Source organism: Chiloscyllium punctatum, chromosome 13 (genome assembly GCF_047496795.1).
Source record: "Chiloscyllium punctatum isolate Juve2018m chromosome 13, sChiPun1.3, whole genome shotgun sequence".
NCBI classification, from domain to species: Eukaryota; Metazoa; Chordata; class Chondrichthyes; order Orectolobiformes; family Hemiscylliidae; genus Chiloscyllium; species Chiloscyllium punctatum.
In genome coordinates, this window is record NC_092751.1 from 76,965,553 (window position 1) to 76,983,191 (window position 17,639).

A 17,639-nucleotide genomic window follows, 5' to 3' on the forward strand; every position below is an offset into this window, starting at 1 on the left:
AGCCCCTAATTACCCTAGAGATGGAGGGGGTGAGTTACTTTTCTTCACTCTTCAATTCCACAGCATGGAGGTACAGATATGAAACCGCCAGAGATGGAGTTCTTGAATTGGGAACCAGCGACACTGAAGGAACTCGGCAGGAGTGAGGACTGCAGATGCTGGAAACCTGATTTTAGATCAGAAAATGCTGGAAAAGCACAGCAGCATCCGAGGAGCAGGAAAGTCGATGTTTCTGTTGCCAGTCTTTCTGCGTTCCGCAAACAATTTTCGTTTTAGGCTCAGATTTCCAGCAACTGCAGCTATTTGTATTATGTTAACATTCATAATGTTTTGGACAAAACCAATGAGCTGCTAGCATCGGAAAATCGGCAGAAGTACTGGTACACCGATATGTTAGCTGAACAATACAACCATTCCATAAGCGGGAATACGATCCGGGCCACGGTGCTGAGAGTACCGAATCTTCACAAGTAAATAACAAGACAAGGCGATAGATACTATCGTATTTAGTGTAAATAAAACACCCTTTATGAACATTTTCGTTGCAGATTATTTTCAACTTGTCTACGTAGATTTACAAAGTGGGAAAAGGCCATTCCGCCTGATCAGAGAGCCATCTATTCCAGTCGCAGATTCCAACTTTGGCCCAAAGTGTCGTGTGTTCTAATGTTCCCAGGGCAAATGTCAATGACTTTATCCTGTGTTCTTAAATGGCACAGATGTATGACACTTCCACAACGACTTGTCACTCTTTTGAGGAACTCATGCTCATTTTCACCCACAAAGGCACCCCCAAACCGACAGAGGTCTCCGTTGTGGTGAGCTGGAATTTGAAATGGACAATAAGACAAATGCAAAAGCACAGAAGCGACGTGCCGGCAGGGCTTTGCAGGGGAGCGTCAACGAGGGGCACGGTTAAAGTGAGACATTCCCCACGAGCCAGGTAGGACTCGAACCTACAATCTTCTGATCCGAAGTCAGATGCGTTATCCATTACGCTACTGGCCCAATAGACGCGCGCAGCCACGGCAGAATGTCGATATGTAATGCCATGGACTTTCACGGAATCAGAATTAAAAAGGTGAACAAGCAGCGAAGATAATCACCAACACTGCTTCACTTCGAAGTTTCCAATTTGTGAAGCAGTGCCTTTCACTGGCAAAGGAGAAACATTTGTCCAGAGCTGCCTGCTTCAGGGTCGCCTCCTTCTCTGCTGGAAGTGCCCATCGTTTTATTCACATTCACGACGCGATTTCATGATCTACTCCAGTGAAAACGTGTCATGGTGTCGTCTAAGCAAGACCCTGCCGAAACTCAGCGAGAGACATCTGCTCATTTCGAGCTCAGGATGTGGAATTAGACGAGCTGCGTGACACCTTTTATTGGCGCCGCCACTTCACTGCAAATTAGCGGCTCAAAACGAGCCGTTGTTAGCATCAGCTTGATTTGTACCTTCCTGCAGTGCATTTGCTAAACAACATCAGATAGATCCCATCCGGCCCAGCTGACTTATCTATTTTCACACTCTGCAGTATTTCTAATATCTCTTCCTTGTGAACCTCAATCTCTTCTAGTCTAGACGCAAGTATCTCTGTATCTTCCTCGCCAACATTTTCATTATCTATAGCGAACTCTGTCGAAAAATATTTATTTAGTGCTTCCTCTATCTCCACTGACTCCACACACGACTTCCCACTATTATCCTTGATTGTCCCAAATTTAACTCTCGTCATTCTTTTATTCCTGACATACCTATGGAAAGCCTTAGCGTTAACCCTGATCCTATCTGCCAACAACTTCTCATGTCTCCTCCTGGCTCTTCCCAGCTCTCTTTTTAGGTCTTTCCTGAGATCGTTGGAAACCTCGAGCGCTCTAACTGAGTTTTCACGTTTTGTCCTAACATAAGACTTCTTGTTCTTCTTGACCAGGGATTCCACCTTCCTTAGTAAACCACGGCTCACGCGTTCTATATCTTCCTCCCTGCCTGGCAGGTACATACTTATCGAGGACACACAGGAGCTTTTCCTTGAATAAGCTTCACATTTTTAATGTGCTCACCCCCTACAGTTTCCTACCCAACTCTGCGCTTCCTAAATCTTACCTCATTGCATCGTGATTTCCCTTCCACCAGCTGAAACTCTTGCTCCGTGGAGTACACCTATCCCTTTCCATCACGAAAGTAAACCTGAGAGAATTGTGATCGCTGTCTCCACAGTGCTCACCTACTTCCAAATCTAAAACCTGGCCAGGCTCGTTACCCAGTACTAAATCGAAAGTGGCTTCTTCCCTTGAAGGCATGTCTACATACTGTGTCAGGAATCCCTCCCGCACACACTGGACAAAAACTGACCCATCTATCGTACTCGTACTGTCGTGATCTCAGTCAATATTTGGATATTGTCTTGAGTGTTCCAGAGTTTTTCATTGTCCCACCGTCCAGATGAAGTTTGTATTGCTCACGTACGGGAGCGATAATTCTTTCAATGTCTCAGATCAATTCCTGTGCCGAGAACATCAGAGTCAATGTCCCTTCCTCTACTCGGACTGACAATTTACACTTCTTCAATCTCCTGTGATTCCATTTCCCAAAGAGTTTCTCAAGATTTCCAAAGCTGGAGCCTAAATTATATGGTTTGCTTCCTAAACATTTTTCCAACTGCCAACTGACAATATGTTCAGAGTATCTCTTCACAATCCTCTGGCTTTTCCATGTCCAGGGATGAGAAGTCCCATTTGGTGGAGAGAGTTCCTAGGCTGGTGAGTTTCACTTTGGAACAAAGATGGTTAAGTGGCAATTTCCTGCGGTTGTTTGTAATGATGGGAGACGGAGCGATGGGGAATGAGCACTCTGACGAGCAAGAGGAAGTGTTGCCAATGACCAGAGTCAGAGAACAGAGGACAAGGGATTAAAGGAATCTAATGAAAAGCAGCACTTCTGCTCAGGGCGTTCAATAACAACTGCAGAAACCCGATGTGTCGAGCAGTGTATCTGGAAAGAGAAACAGAGATAATGTTTTAAATGTGGAGCATTTCTGATGAAGAACTCGAGTTTCTCAAGTCTAATCAAATTACAGGCCTGGTTTGCAAAACGGGCTTTCTGAACTTTGAATTGTTCCAGCAGCAAAGCACGGAAAACGTAGTCAGCAGGATTCGAATCTACGTGGGGAGACCCCAATGGATTTCTAATCCATCGCCTTAACCACTCGGCCATGACTACAGACGGCACTGCGTCCTGAGCACTGACCAAATCAGCCGTGATCTCATTGAAAGCTGCGGCTGACTTGAGTGAAATGTTTCCATCTCCATTCATACCTTTGCTGTCATTTGTAAGGTGCGAGACACCAATGTCAAAGAAGAAAAGCACAAAGTTAGGAAAAGATATTTGCAGCAAAATTGAGTCAAAATTATTTATTGAAAGGAAAATCACACTTGGCAATTTGCTCGATCTCTTTGCGAACATGACCAGCAGAGGTAATCAAGGGAGCTATTGATCTGAGTATTCTTGGACATGAAACAAACAAAGGTTAGTGACATATTCATTTCTTTATTTAGCGAACGAAATGGTCTTTCCTGATGGTTACAATGAAAGAGATGGTTCCCAATAAAAGACAGAGATTAAGTCGCTTGTAGATATACTTCAATGTGATACGATTCACTTTCAGCCCCTAATTACCCCAGAGATGGAGGGGGTGAGTTACTTTTCTTCACTCTTCAATTCCACAGCATGGAGGTACAGATATGAAACCGCCAGAGATGGAGTTCTTGAATTGGGAACCAGCGACACTGAAGGAACTCGGCAGGAGTGAGGACTGCAGATGCTGGAAACCTGATTTTAGATCAGAAAATGCTGGAAAAGCACAGCAGCATCCGAGGAGCAGGAAAGTCGATGTTTCTGTTGCCAGTCTTTCTGCGTTCCGCAAACAATTTTCGTTTTAGGCTCAGATTTCCAGCAACTGCAGCTATTTGTATTATGTTAACATTCATAATGTTTTGGACAAAACCAATGAGCTGCTAGCATCGGAAAATCGGCAGAAGTACTGGTACACCGATATGTTAGCTGAACAATACAACCATTCCATGAGCGGGAATACGATCCGGGCCACGGTGCTGAGAGTACCGAATCTTCACAAGTAAATAACAAGACAAGGCGATAGATACTATCGTATTTAGTGTAAATAAAACACCCTTTATGAACATTTTCGTTGCAGATTATTTTCAACTTGTCTTCGTAGATTTACAAAGTGGGAAAAGGCCATTCCGCCTGATCAGAGAGCCATCTATTCCAGTCGCAGTTTCCAACTTTGGCCCAAAGTGTCGTGTGTTCTAATGTTCCCAGGGCAAATGTCAATGACTTTATCCTGTGTTCTTAAATGGCACAGATGTATGACACTTCCACAACGACTTGTCACTCTTTTGAGGAACTCATGCTCATTTTCACCCACAAAGGGAGACACACAGAAAGGCACCCCCAAACCGACAGAGGTCTCCGTTGTGGTGAGCTGGAATTTGAAATGGACAATAAGACAAATGCAAGTTTTAAATGCGGAAGCACAGAAGCGACGTCCCGGCAGGGCTTTGCAGGGGAGCGTCAACGAGGGGCACGGTTAAAGTGAGACATCCCCCCCGAACCAGGTAGGACTCGAACCTACAATCTTCTGATCCGAAGTCAGACGCGTTATCCATTACGCTACTGGCTCAATAGACACACGCACCAACGGCAGAATGTCGATATGTAATGCCGTGGACTTTCACGGAATCAGAATTAAAAAGGTGAACAAGCAGCGAAGATAATCACCAACACTGCTTCACTTCGAAGTTTCCAATTTGTGAAGCAGTGCCTTTCACTGGCAAAGGAGAAACATTTGTCCAGAGCTGCCTGCTTCAGGGTCGCCTCCTTCTCTGCTGGAAGTGCCCATCGTTTTATTCACATTCACGACGCGATTTCATGATCTACTCCAGTGAAAACGTGTCATGGTGTCGTCTAAGCAAGACCCTGCCGAAACTCAGCGAGAGACATCTGCTCATTTCGAGCTCAGGATGTGGAATTAGACGAGCTGCGTGACACCTTTTATTGGCGCCGCCACTTCACTGCAAATTAGCGGCTCAAAACGAGCCGTTGTTAGCATCAGCTTGATTTGTACCTTCCTGCAGTGCATTTGCTAAACAACATCAGATAGATCCCAAGCGGCCCAGCTGATTTTCACACTCTGCAGTATTTCTAATATCTCTTCCTTGTGAACCTCAATCTCTTCTAGTCTAGACGCAAGTATCTCTGTATCTTCCTCGCCAACATTTTCATTATCTTTTGCGAACTCTGTCGAAAAATATTTATTTAGTGCTTCCTCTATCTCCACTGACTCCACACACGACTTCCCACTATTATCCTTGATTGTCCCAAATTTAACTCTCGTCATTCTTTTATTCCTGACATACCTATGGAAAGCCTTAGCGTTAACCCTGATCCTATCTGCCAACAACTTCTCATGTCTCCTCCTGGCTCTTCCCAGCTCTCTTTTTAGGTCTTTCCTGAGATGGTTGGAAACCTCGAGCGCTCTAACTGAGTTTTCACGTTTTGTCCTAACATAAGACTTCTTGTTCTTCTTGACCAGGGATTCCACCTTCCTTAGTAAACCACGGCTCACGCGTTCTATATCTCTACAGTGCTCACCTACTTCCAAATCTAAAACCTGGCCAGGCTCGTTACCCAGTACTAAATCGAAAGTGGCTTCTTCCCTTGAAGCCATGTCTACATACTGTGTCAGGAATCCCTCCCGCACACACTGGACAAAAACTGACCCATCTATCGTACTCGTACTGTCGTGATCTCAGTCAATATTTGGATTATGTCTTGAGTGTTCCAGAGTTTTTCATTGTCCCACCGTCCAGATGAAGTTTGTATTGCTCACGTACGGGAGCGAGAATTCTTTCAATGTCTCAGATCAATTCCTGTGCCGAGAACATCAGAGTCAATGTCCCTTCCTCTACTCGGACTGACAACTTACACTTCTTCAATCTCCTGTGATTCCATTTCCCAAAGAGTTTCTCAAGATTTCCAAAGCTGGAGCCTAAATTATATGGTTTGCTTCCTCAACATTTTTCCAACTGCCAACTGACAATATGTTCACAGTATCTCTTCACCATCCTCTGGCTTTTCCATGTCCAGGGATGAGAAGTCCCATTTGGTGGAGAGAGTTCCTAGGCTGGTGAGTTTCGCTTTGGAACAAAGATGGTTAAGTGGCAATTTCCTGCGGTTGTTTGTAATGATGGGAGACGGAGCGGTGGGGAATGAGCACTCTGACGAGCAAGAGGAAGTGTTGCCAATGACCAGAGTCAGAGAACAGAGGACAAGGGATTAAAGGAATCTAATGAAAAGCAGCACTTCTGCTCAGGGCGTTCAATAACAACTGCAGAAACCCGATGTGTCGAGCAGTGTATCTGGAAAGAGAAACAGAGATAATGTTTTAAATGTGGAGCATTTCTGATGAAGAACTCGAGTTTCTCAAGTCTAATCAAATTACAGGCCTGGTTTGCAAAACAGGCTTTCTGGACTTTGAATTGTTCCAGCAGCAAAGCACGGATAACGTAGTCAGCAGGATTCGAACCTATGTGATGAAACCCCAATGGATTTCTAATCCATCGCCTTAACCACTCGGCCATGACTACAGACGGCACCGCACCCTGAGCACTGACCAAATCAGTCGTGATCTCATTGAAAGCTGCCGCTGACTTGAGTGAAATGTTTCCATCTCCATTCATACCTTTGCTGTCATTTGTGAGGTGCGAGACACCAATGTCAAAGAAGAAAAGCACAAAGTTAGGAAAAGATATTTGCAGCAAAATTGAGTCAAAATTATTTATTGAAAGGAAAATCACACTTGGCAATTTGCTCGATCTCTTTGCGAACATGACCAGCAGAGGTAATCAAGGGAGCTATTGATCTGAGTATTCTTGGACATGAAACAAACAAAGGTTAGTGACATATTCATTTCTTTATTTAGCGAACGAAATGGTCTTTCCTGATGGTTACAATGAAAGAGATGGTTCCCAATAAAAGACAGAGATTAAGTCGCTTGTAGATATACTTCAATGTGATACGATTCACTTTCAGCCCCTAATTACCCCAGAGATGGAGGGGGTGAGTTACTTTTCTTCACTCTTCAATTCCACAGCATGGAGGTACAGATATGAAACCGCCAGAGATGACGTTCTTGAATTGGGAACCAGCGACACTGAAGGAACTCGGCAGGAATGAGGACTGCAGATGCTGGAAACCTGATTTTAGATCAGAAAATGCTGGAAAAGCACAGCAGCATCCGAGGAGCAGGAAAGTCGATGTTTCTGTTGCCAGTCTTTCTGCGTTCCGCAAACAATTTTCGTTTTAGGCTCAGATTTCCAGCAACTGCAGCTATTTGTATTATGTTAACATTCATAATGTTTTGGACAAAACCAATGAGCTGCTAGCATCGGAAAATCGGCAGAAGTACTGGTACACCGATATGTTAGCTGAACAATACAACCATTCCATGAGCGGGAATACGATCCGGGCCACGGTGCTGAGAGTACCGAATCTTCACAAGTAAATAACAAGACAAGGTGATAGATACTATCGTATTTAGTGTAAAAAAACCACCCTTTATGAACATTTTCCTTGCAGATTATTTTCAACTTGTCTTCGTAGATTGACAAAGTGGGAAAAGGCCATTCCGCCTGATCAGAGAGCCATCTATTCCAGTCGCAGTTTCCAACTTTGGCCCAAAGTGTCGTGTGTTCTAATGTTCCCAGGGCAAATGTCAATGACTTTATCCTGTGTTCTTAAATGGCACAGATGTATGACACTTCCACAACGACTTGTCACTCTTTTGAGGAACTCATGCTCATTTTCACCCACAAAGGGAGACACACAGAAAGGCACCCCCAAACCGACAGAGGTCTCCGTTGTGGTGAGCTGGAATTTGAAATGGACAATAAGACAAATGCAAGTTTAAAATGCGGAAGCACAGAAGCGACGTCCCGGCAGGGCTTTGCAGGGGAGCGTCAACGAGGGGCACGGTTAAAGTGAGACACTCCCCACGAACCAGGTAGCACTCAAACCTACAATCTTCTGATCCGAAGTCCGACGCGTTATCCATTACGCTACTGGCCCAATAGACACGCGCAGCAACGGCAGAATGTCGATATGTAATGCCATGGACTTTCACGGAATCAGAATTAAAAAGGTGAACAAGCAGCGAAGATAATCACCAACACTGCTTCACTTCGAAGTTTCCAATTTGTGAAGCAGTGCCTTTCACTGGCAAAGGAGAAACATTTGTCCAGAGCTGCCTGCTTCAGGGTCGCCTCCTTCTCTGCTGGAAGTGCCCATCGTTTTATTCACATTCACGACGCGATTTCATGATCTACTCCAGTGAAAACGTGTCATGGTGTCGTCTAAGCAAGACCCTGCCGAAACTCAGCGAGAGACATCTGCTCATTTCGAGCTCAGGATGTGGAATTAGACGAGCTGCGTGACACCTTTTATTGGCGCCGCCACTTCACTGCAAATTAGCGGCTCAAAACGAGCCGTTGTTAGCATCAGCTTGATTTGTACCTTCCTGCAGTGCATTTGCTAAACAACATCAGATAGATCCCATCCGGCCCAGCTGACTTATCTATTTTCACACTCTGCAGTATTTCTAATATCTCTTCCTTGTGAACCTCAATCTCTTCTAGTCTAGACGCAAGTATCTCTGTATCTTCCTCGCCAACATTTTCATTATCTATAGCGAACTCTGTCGAAAAATATTTATTTAGTGCTTCCTCTATCTCCACTGACTCCACACACGACTTCCCACTATTATCCTTGATTGTCCCAAATTTAACTCTCGTCATTCTTTTATTCCTGACATACCTATGGAAAGCCTTAGCGTTAACCCTGATCCTATCTGCCAACAACTTCTCATGTCTCCTCCTGGCTCTTCCCAGCTCTCTTTTTAGGTCTTTCCTGAGATCGTTGGAAACCTCGAGCGCTCTAACTGAGTTTTCACGTTTTGTCCTAACATAAGACTTCTTGTTCTTCTTGACCAGGGATTCCACCTTCCTTAGTAAACCACGGCTCACGCGTTCTATATCTTCCTCCCTGCCTGACAGGTACATAATTATCGAGGACACACAGGAGCTTTTCCTTGAATAAGCTTCACATGTTTAATGTGCTCACCCCCTACAGTTTCCTACCCAACTCTGCGCTTCCTAAATCTTACCTCATTGCATCGTGATTTCCCTTCCACCAGCTGAAACTCTTGCTCCGTGGAGTACACCTATCCCTTTCCATCACGAAAGTAAACCTGAGAGAATTGTGATCACTGTCTCCACAGTGCTCACCTACTTCCAAATCTAAAACCTGGTCAGGCTCGTTACCCAGTACTAAATCGAAAGTGGCTTCTTCCCTTGAAGCCATGTCTACATACTGTGTCAGGAATCCCTCCCGCACACACTGGACAAAAACTGACCCATCTATCGTACTCGTACTGTCGTGATCTCAGTCAATATTTGGATATTGTCTTGAGTGTTCCAGAGTTTTTCATTGTCCCACTGTCCAGATGAAGTTTGTATTGCTCACGTACGGGAGCGAGAATTCTTTCAATGTCTCAGATCAATTCCTGTGCCGAGAACATCAGAGTCAATGTCCCTTCCTCTACTCGGACTGACAATTTACACTTCTTCAATCTCCTGTGATTCCATTTCCCAAAGAGTTTCTCAAGATTTCCAAAGCTGGAGCCTAAATTATATGGTTTGCTTCCTCAACATTTTTCCAACTGCCAACTGACAATATGTTCACAGTATCTCTTCACCATCCTCTGGCTTTTCCATGTCCAGGGATGAGAAGTCCCATTTGGTGGAGAGAGTTCCTAGGCTGGTGAGTTTCACTTTGGAACAAAGATGGTTAAGTGGCAATTTCCTGCGGTTGTTTGTAATGATGGGAGACGGAGCGGTGGGGAATGAGCACTCTGACGAGCAAGAGGAAGTGTTGCCAATGACCAGAATCCGAGAACAGAGGACAAGGGATTAAAGGAATCTAATGAAAAGCAGCACTTCTGCTCAGGGCGTTCAATAACAACTGCAGAAACCCGATGTGTCGAGCAGTGTATCTGGAAAGAGAAACAGAGATAATGTTTTAAATGTGGAGCATTTCTGATGAAGAACTCGAGTTTCTCAAGTCTAATCAAATTACAGGCCTGGTTTGCAAAACAGGCTTTCTGGACTTTGAATTGTTCCAGCAGCAAAGCACGGATAACGTAGTCAGCAGGATTCGAACCTACGTGGGGAAACCCCAATGGATTTCTAATCCATCGCCTTAACCACTCGGCCATGACTACAGACGGCACTGCGCCCTGAGCACTGACCAAATCAGTCGTGATCTCATTGAAAGCTGCCGCTGACTTGAGTGAAATGTTTCCATCTCCATTCATACCTTTGCTGTCATTTGTAAGGTGCGAGACACCAATGTCAAAGAAGAAAAGCACAAAGTTAGGAAAAGATATTTGCAGCAAAATTGAGTCAAAATTATTTATTGAAAGGAAAATCACACTTGGCAATTTGCTCGATCTCTTTGCGAACATGACCAGCAGAGGTAATCAAGGGAGCTATTGATCTGAGTATTCTTGGACATGAAACAAACAAAGGTTAGTGACATATTCATTTCTTTATTTAGCGAACGAAATGGTCTTTCCTGATGGTTACAATGAAAGAGATGGTTCCCAATAAAAGACAGAGATTAAGTCGCTTGTAGATATACTTCAATGTGATACGATTCACTTTCAGCCCCTAATTACCCCAGAGATGGAGTGGGTGAGTTACTTTTCTTCACTCTTCAATTCCACAGCATGGAGGTACAGATATGAAACCGCCAGAGATGGAGTTCTTGAATTGGGAACCAGCGACACTGAAGGAACTCGGCAGGAGTGAGGACTGCAGATGCTGGAAACCTGATTTTAGATCAGAAAATGCTGGAAAAGCACAGCAGCATCCGAGGAGCAGGAAAGTCGATGTTTCTGTTGCCAGTCTTTCTGCGTTCCGCAAACAATTTTCGTTTTAGGCTCAGATTTCCAGCAACTGCAGCTATTTGTATTATGTTAACATTCATAATGTTTTGGACAAAACCAATGAGCTGCTAGCATCGGAAAATCGGCAGAAGTACTGGTACACCGATATGTTAGCTGAACAATACAACCATTCCATGAGCGGGAATACGATCCGGGCCACGGTGCTGAGAGTACCGAATCTTCACAAGTAAATAACAAGACAAGGCGATAGATACTATCGTATTTAGTGTAAATAAAACACCCTTTATGAACATTTTCGTTGCAGATTATTTTCAACTTGTCTTCGTAGATTTACAAAGTGGGAAAAGGCCATTCCGCCTGATCAGAGAGCCATCTATTCCAGTCGCAGTTTCCAACTTTGGCCCAAAGTGTCGTGTGTTGTAATGTTCCCAGGGCAAATGTCAATGACTTTATCCTGTGTTCTTAAATGGCACAGATGTATGACACTTCCACAACGACTTGTCACTCTTTTGAGGAACTCATGCTCATTTTCACCCACAAAGGGAGACACACAGAAAGGCACCCCCAAACCGACAGAGGTCTCCGTTGTGGTGAGCTGGAATTTGAAATGGACAAGAAGACAAGTGCAAGTTTTAAATGCGGAAGCACAGAAGCGACGTCCCGGCAGGGCTTTGCAGGGAACATCAACGAGGGGCACGGATAAAGTGAGACATTCCCCACGAGCCAGGTAGGACTCGAACCTACAATCTTCTGATCCGAAGTCAGACGCGTTATCCATTACGCTACTGGCCCAATAGACAGGCGCAGCCACGGCAGAATGTCGATATGTAATGCCATGGATTTTCACGGAATCAGAATTAAAAAGGTGAACAAGCAACGAAGATAATCACCAACACTGCTTCACTTCGAAGTTTCCAATTTGTGAAGCAGTGCCTTTCACTGGCAAAGGAGAAACATTTGTCCAGAGCTGCCTGCTTCAGGGTCGCCTCCTTCTCTGCTGGAAGTGCCCATCGTTTTATTCACATTCACGACGCGATTTCATGATCTACTCCAGTGAAAACGTGTCATGGTGTCGTCTAAGCAAGACCCTGCCGAAACTCAGCGAGAGACATCTGCTCATTTCGAGCTCAGGATGTGGAATTAGACGAGCTGCGTGACACCTTTTATTGGCGCCGCCACTTCACTGCACATTAGCGGCTCAAAACGAGCCGTTGATAGCATCAGCTTGATTTGTACCTTCCTGCAGTGCATTTGCTAAACAACATCAGATAGATCCCATCCGGCCCAGCTGATTTTCACACTCTGCAGTATTTCTAATATCTCTTCCTTGTGAACCTCAATCTCTTCTAGTCTAGACGCAAGTATCTCTGTATCTTCCTCGCCAACATTTTCATTATCTATAGCGAACTCTGTCGAAAAATATTTATTTAGTGCTTCCTCTATCTCCACTGACTCCACACACGACTTCCCACTATTATCCTTGATTGTCCCAAATTTAACTCTCGTCATTCTTTTATTCCTGACATACCTATGGAAAGCCTTAGCGTTAACCCTGATCCTATCTGCCAACAACTTCTCATGTCTCCTCCTGGCTCTTCCCAGCTCTCTTTTTAGGTGTTTCCTGAGATCGTTGGAAACCTCGAGCGCTCTAACTGAGTTTTCACGTTTTGTCCTAACATAAGACTTCTTGTTCTTCTTGACCAGGGATTCCACCTTCCTTAGTAAACCACGGCTCACGCGTTCTATATCTCTACAGTGCTCACCTACTTCCAAATCTAAAACCTGGCCAGGCTCGTTACCCAGTACTAAATCGAAAGTGGCTTCTTCCCTTGAAGCCATGTCTACATACTGTGTCAGGAATCCCTCCCGCACACACTGGACAAAAACTGACCCATCTATCGTACTCGTACTGTCGTGATCTCAGTCAATATTTGGATATTGTCTTGAGTGTTCCAGAGTTTTTCATTGTCCCACCGTCCAGATGAAGTTTGTATTGCTCACGTACGGGAGCGATAATTCTTTCAATGTCTCAGATCAATTCCTGTGCCGAGAACATCAGAGTCAATGTCCCTTCCTCTACTCGGACTGACAATTTACACTTCTTCAATCTCCTGTGATTCCATTTCCCAAAGAGTTTCTCAAGATTTCCAAAGCTGGAGCCTAAATTATATGGTTTGCTTCCTAAACATTTTTCCAACTGCCAACTGACAATATGTTCAGAGTATCTCTTCACAATCCTCTGGCTTTTCCATGTCCAGGGATGAGAAGTCCCATTTGGTGGACAGAGTTCCTAGGATGGTGAGTTTCACTTTGGAACAAAGATGGTTAAGTGGCAATTTCCTGCGGTTGTTTGTAATGATGGGAGACGGAGCGGTGGGGAATGAGCACTCTGACGAGCAAGAGGAAGTGTTGCCAATGACCAGAGTCAGAGAACAGAGGACAAGGGATTAAAGGAATCTAATGAAAAGCAGCACTTCTGCTCAGGGCGTTCAATAACAACTGCAGAAACCCGATGTGTCGAGCAGTGTATCTGGAAAGAGAAACAGAGATAATGTTTTAAATGTGGAGCATTTCTGATGAAGAACTCGAGTTTCTCAAGTCTCATCAAATTACAGGCCTGGTTTGCAAAACAGCCTTTCTGAACTTTGAATTGTTCCAGCAGCAAAGCATGGATAACGTAGTCAGCAGGATTCGAACCTGCGTGGGGAAACCCCAATGGATTTCTAATCCATCGCCTTAACCACTCGGCCATGACTACAGACGGCACCGCGGCCTGAGCACTGACCAAACCAGCCGTGATCTCATTGAAAGCTGCCGCTGACTTGAGTGAAATGTTTCCATCTCCATTCATACCTTTGCTGTCATTTGTAAGGTGCGAGACACCAATGTCAAAGAAGAAAAGCACAAAGTTAGGAAAAGAAATTTGCAGCAAAATTGAGTCAAAATTATTTATTGAAAGGAAAATCACACTTGGCAATTTGCTCGATCTCTTTGCGAACATGACCAGCAGAGATAATCAAGGGAGCTATTGATCTGAGTATTCTTGGACATGAAACAAACAAAGGTTAGTGACATATTCATTTCTTTATTTAGCGAACGAAATGGTCTTTCCTGATGGTTACAATGAAAGAGATGGTTCCCAATAAAAGACAGAGATTAAGTCGCTTGTAGATATACTTCAATGTGATACGATTCACTTTCAGCCCCTAATTACCCCAGAGATGGAGGGGGTGAGTTACTTTTCTTCACTCTTCAATTCCACAGCATGGAGGTACAGATATGAAACCGCCAGAGATGGAGTTCTTGAATTGGGAACCAGCGACACTGAAGGAACTCGGCAGGAGTGAGGACTGCAGATGCTGGAAACCTGATTTTAGATCAGAAAATGCTGGAAAAGCACAGCAGCATCCGAGGAGCAGGAAAGTCGATGTTTCTGTTGCCAGTCTTTCTGCGTTCCGCAAACAATTTTCGTTTTAGGCTCAGATTTCCAGCAACTGCAGCTATTTGTATTATGTTAACATTCATAATGTTTTGGACAAAACCAATGAGCTGCTAGCATCGGAAAATCGGCAGAAGTACTGGTACACCGATATGTTAGCTGAACAATACAACCATTCCATGAGCGGGAATACGATCCGGGCCACGGTGCTGAGAGTACCGAATCTTCACAAGTAAATAACAAGACAAGGCGATAGATACTATCGTATTTAGTGTAAATAAAACACCCTTTATGAACATTTTCGTTGCAGATTATTTTCAACTTGTCTTCGTAGATTTACAAAGTGGGAAAAGGCCATTCCGCCTGATCAGAGAGCCATCTATTCCAGTCGCAGTTTCCAACTTTGGCCCAAAGTGTCGTGTGTTGTAATGTTCCCAGGGCAAATGTCAATGACTTTATCCTGTGTTCTTAAATGGCACAGATGTATGACACTTCCACAACGACTTGTCACTCTTTTGAGGAACTCATGCTCATTTTCACCCACAAAGGGAGACACACAGAAAGGCACCCCCAAACCGACAGAGGTCTCCGTTGTGGTGAGCTGGAATTTGAAATGGACAAGAAGACAAGTGCAAGTTTTAAATGCGGAAGCACAGAAGCGACGTCCCGGCAGGGCTTTGCAGGGAACGTCAACGAGGTGCACGGATAAAGTGAGACATTCCCCACGAGCCAGGTAGGACTCGAACCTACAATCTTCTGATCCGAAGTCAGACGCGTTATCCATTACGCTACTGGCCCAATAGACACGCGCAGCCACGGCAGAATGTCGATATGTAATGCCATGGATTTTCACGGAATCAGAATTAAAAAGGTGAACAAGCAACGAAGATAATCACCAACACTGCTTCACTTCGAAGTTTCCAATTTGTGAAGCAGTGCCTTTCACTGGCAAAGGAGAAACATTTGTCCAGAGCTGCCTGCTTCAGGGTCGCCTCCTTCTCTGCTGGAAGTGCCCATCGTTTTATTCACATTCACGACGCGATTTCATGATCTACTCCAGTGAAAACGTGTCATGGTGTCGTCTAAGCAAGACCCTGCCGAAACTCAGCGAGAGACATCTGCTCATTTCGAGCTCAGGATGTGGAATTAGACGAGCTGCGTGACACCTTTTATTGGCGCCGCCACTTCACTGCACATTAGCGGCTCAAAACGAGCCGTTGATAGCATCAGCTTGATTTGTACCTTCCTGCAGTGCATTTGCTAAACAACATCAGATAGATCCCATCCGGCCCAGCTGATTTTCACACTCTGCAGTATTTCTAATATCTCTTCCTTGTGAACCTCAATCTCTTCTAGTCTAGACGCAAGTATCTCTGTATCTTCCTCGCCAACATTTTCATTATCTATAGCGAACTCTGTCGAAAAATATTTATTTAGTGCTTCCTCCATCTCCACTGACTCCACACACGACTTCCCACTATTATCCTTGATTGTCCCAAATTTAACTCTCGTCATTCTTTTATTCCTGACATACCTATGGAAAGCCTTAGCGTTAACCCTGATCCTATCTGCCAACAACTTCTCATGTCTCCTCCTGGCTCTTCCCAGCTCTCTTTTTAGGTGTTTCCTGAGATCGTTGGAAACCTCGAGCGCTCTAACTGAGTTTTCACGTTTTGTCCTAACATAAGACTTCTTGTTCTTCTTGACCAGGGATTCCACCTTCCTTAGTAAACCACGGCTCACGCGTTCTATATCTCTACAGTGCTCACCTACTTCCAAATCTAAAACCTGGCCAGGCTCGTTACCCAGTACTAAATCGAAAGTGGCTTCTTCCCTTGAAGCCATGTCTACATACTGTGTCAGGAATCCCTCCCGCACACACTGGACAAAAACTGACCCATCTATCGTACTCGTACTGTCGTGATCTCAGTCAATATTTGGATATTGTCTTGAGTGTTCCAGAGTTTTTCATTGTCCCACCGTCCAGATGAAGTTTGTATTGCTCACGTACGGGAGCGATAATTCTTTCAATGTCTCAGATCAATTCCTGTGCCGAGAACATCAGAGTCAATGTCCCTTCCTCTACTCGGACTGACAATTTACACTTCTTCAATCTCCTGTGATTCCATTTCCCAAAGAGTTTCTCAAGATTTCCAAAGCTGGAGCCTAAATTATATGGTTTGCTTCCTAAACATTTTTCCAACTGCCAACTGACAATATGTTCAGAGTATCTCTTCACAATCCTCTGGCTTTTCCATGTCCAGGGATGAGAAGTCCCATTTGGTGGACAGAGTTCCTAGGATGGTGAGTTTCACTTTGGAACAAAGATGGTTAAGTGGCAATTTCCTGCGGTTGTTTGTAATGATGGGAGACGGAGCGGTGGGGAATGAGCACTCTGACGAGCAAGAGGAAGTGTTGCCAATGACCAGAGTCAGAGAACAGAGGACAAGGGATTAAAGGAATCTAATGAAAAGCAGCACTTCTGCTCAGGGCGTTCAATAACAACTGCAGAAACCCGATGTGTCGAGCAGTGTATCTGGAAAGAGAAACAGAGATAATGTTTTAAATGTGGAGCATTTCTGATGAAGAACTCGAGTTTCTCAAGTCTCATCAAATTACAGGCCTGGTTTGCAAAACAGCCTTTCTGAACTTTGAATTGTTCCAGCAGCAAAGCATGGATAACGTAGTCAGCAGGATTCGAACCTGCGTGGGGAAACCCCAATGGATTTCTAATCCATCGCCTTAACCACTCGGCCATGACTACAGACGGCACCGCGGCCTGAGCACTGACCAAACCAGCCGTGATCTCATTGAAAGCTGCCGCTGACTTGAGTGAAATGTTTCCATCTCCATTCATACCTTTGCTGTCATTTGTAAGGTGCGAGACACCAATGTCAAAGAAGAAAAGCACAAAGTTAGGAAAAGAAATTTGCAGCAAAATTGAGTCAAAATTATTTATTGAAAGGAAAATCACACTTGGCAATTTGCTCGATCTCTTTGCGAACATGACCAGCAGAGATAATCAAGGGAGCTATTGATCTGAGTATTCTTGGACATGAAACAAACAAAGGTTAGTGACATATTCATTTCTTTATTTAGCGAACGAAATGGTCTTTCCTGATGGTTACAATGAAAGAGATGGTTCCCAATAAAAGACAGAG

The 17,639-nt window shown here is 44.4% G+C and overlaps 9 non-coding genes across 9 annotated transcripts; all 9 read right to left on the reverse strand.

The window, feature by feature from the left end:
- Positions 1–935: 935 nt before the first annotated feature.
- On the reverse strand, positions 936–1,008 carry trnar-ucg (transfer RNA arginine (anticodon UCG)). Its single transcript has one exon. It is a non-coding gene; the product is annotated as a tRNA-Arg (tRNA).
- A 2,127-nt stretch (positions 1,009–3,135) lies between these two features.
- Positions 3,136–3,217, reverse strand: trnas-aga (transfer RNA serine (anticodon AGA)). Its single transcript has one exon. It is a non-coding gene; the product is annotated as a tRNA-Ser (tRNA).
- Positions 3,218–4,624: 1,407 nt separating this feature from the next.
- trnar-ucg (transfer RNA arginine (anticodon UCG)) lies at positions 4,625–4,697 on the reverse strand. The gene has a single exon. It is a non-coding gene; the product is annotated as a tRNA-Arg (tRNA).
- A 1,884-nt stretch (positions 4,698–6,581) lies between these two features.
- trnas-aga (transfer RNA serine (anticodon AGA)) lies at positions 6,582–6,663 on the reverse strand. The gene has a single exon. It is a non-coding gene; the product is annotated as a tRNA-Ser (tRNA).
- A 3,607-nt stretch (positions 6,664–10,270) lies between these two features.
- On the reverse strand, positions 10,271–10,352 carry trnas-aga (transfer RNA serine (anticodon AGA)). The gene has a single exon. It is a non-coding gene; the product is annotated as a tRNA-Ser (tRNA).
- A 1,406-nt stretch (positions 10,353–11,758) lies between these two features.
- trnar-ucg (transfer RNA arginine (anticodon UCG)) lies at positions 11,759–11,831 on the reverse strand. The gene has a single exon. It is a non-coding gene; the product is annotated as a tRNA-Arg (tRNA).
- A 1,884-nt stretch (positions 11,832–13,715) lies between these two features.
- On the reverse strand, positions 13,716–13,797 carry trnas-aga (transfer RNA serine (anticodon AGA)). The gene has a single exon. It is a non-coding gene; the product is annotated as a tRNA-Ser (tRNA).
- Positions 13,798–15,203: 1,406 nt separating this feature from the next.
- On the reverse strand, positions 15,204–15,276 carry trnar-ucg (transfer RNA arginine (anticodon UCG)). Its single transcript has one exon. It is a non-coding gene; the product is annotated as a tRNA-Arg (tRNA).
- A 1,884-nt stretch (positions 15,277–17,160) lies between these two features.
- Positions 17,161–17,242, reverse strand: trnas-aga (transfer RNA serine (anticodon AGA)). The gene has a single exon. It is a non-coding gene; the product is annotated as a tRNA-Ser (tRNA).
- Between the last annotated feature and the right edge of the window lie 397 nt (positions 17,243–17,639).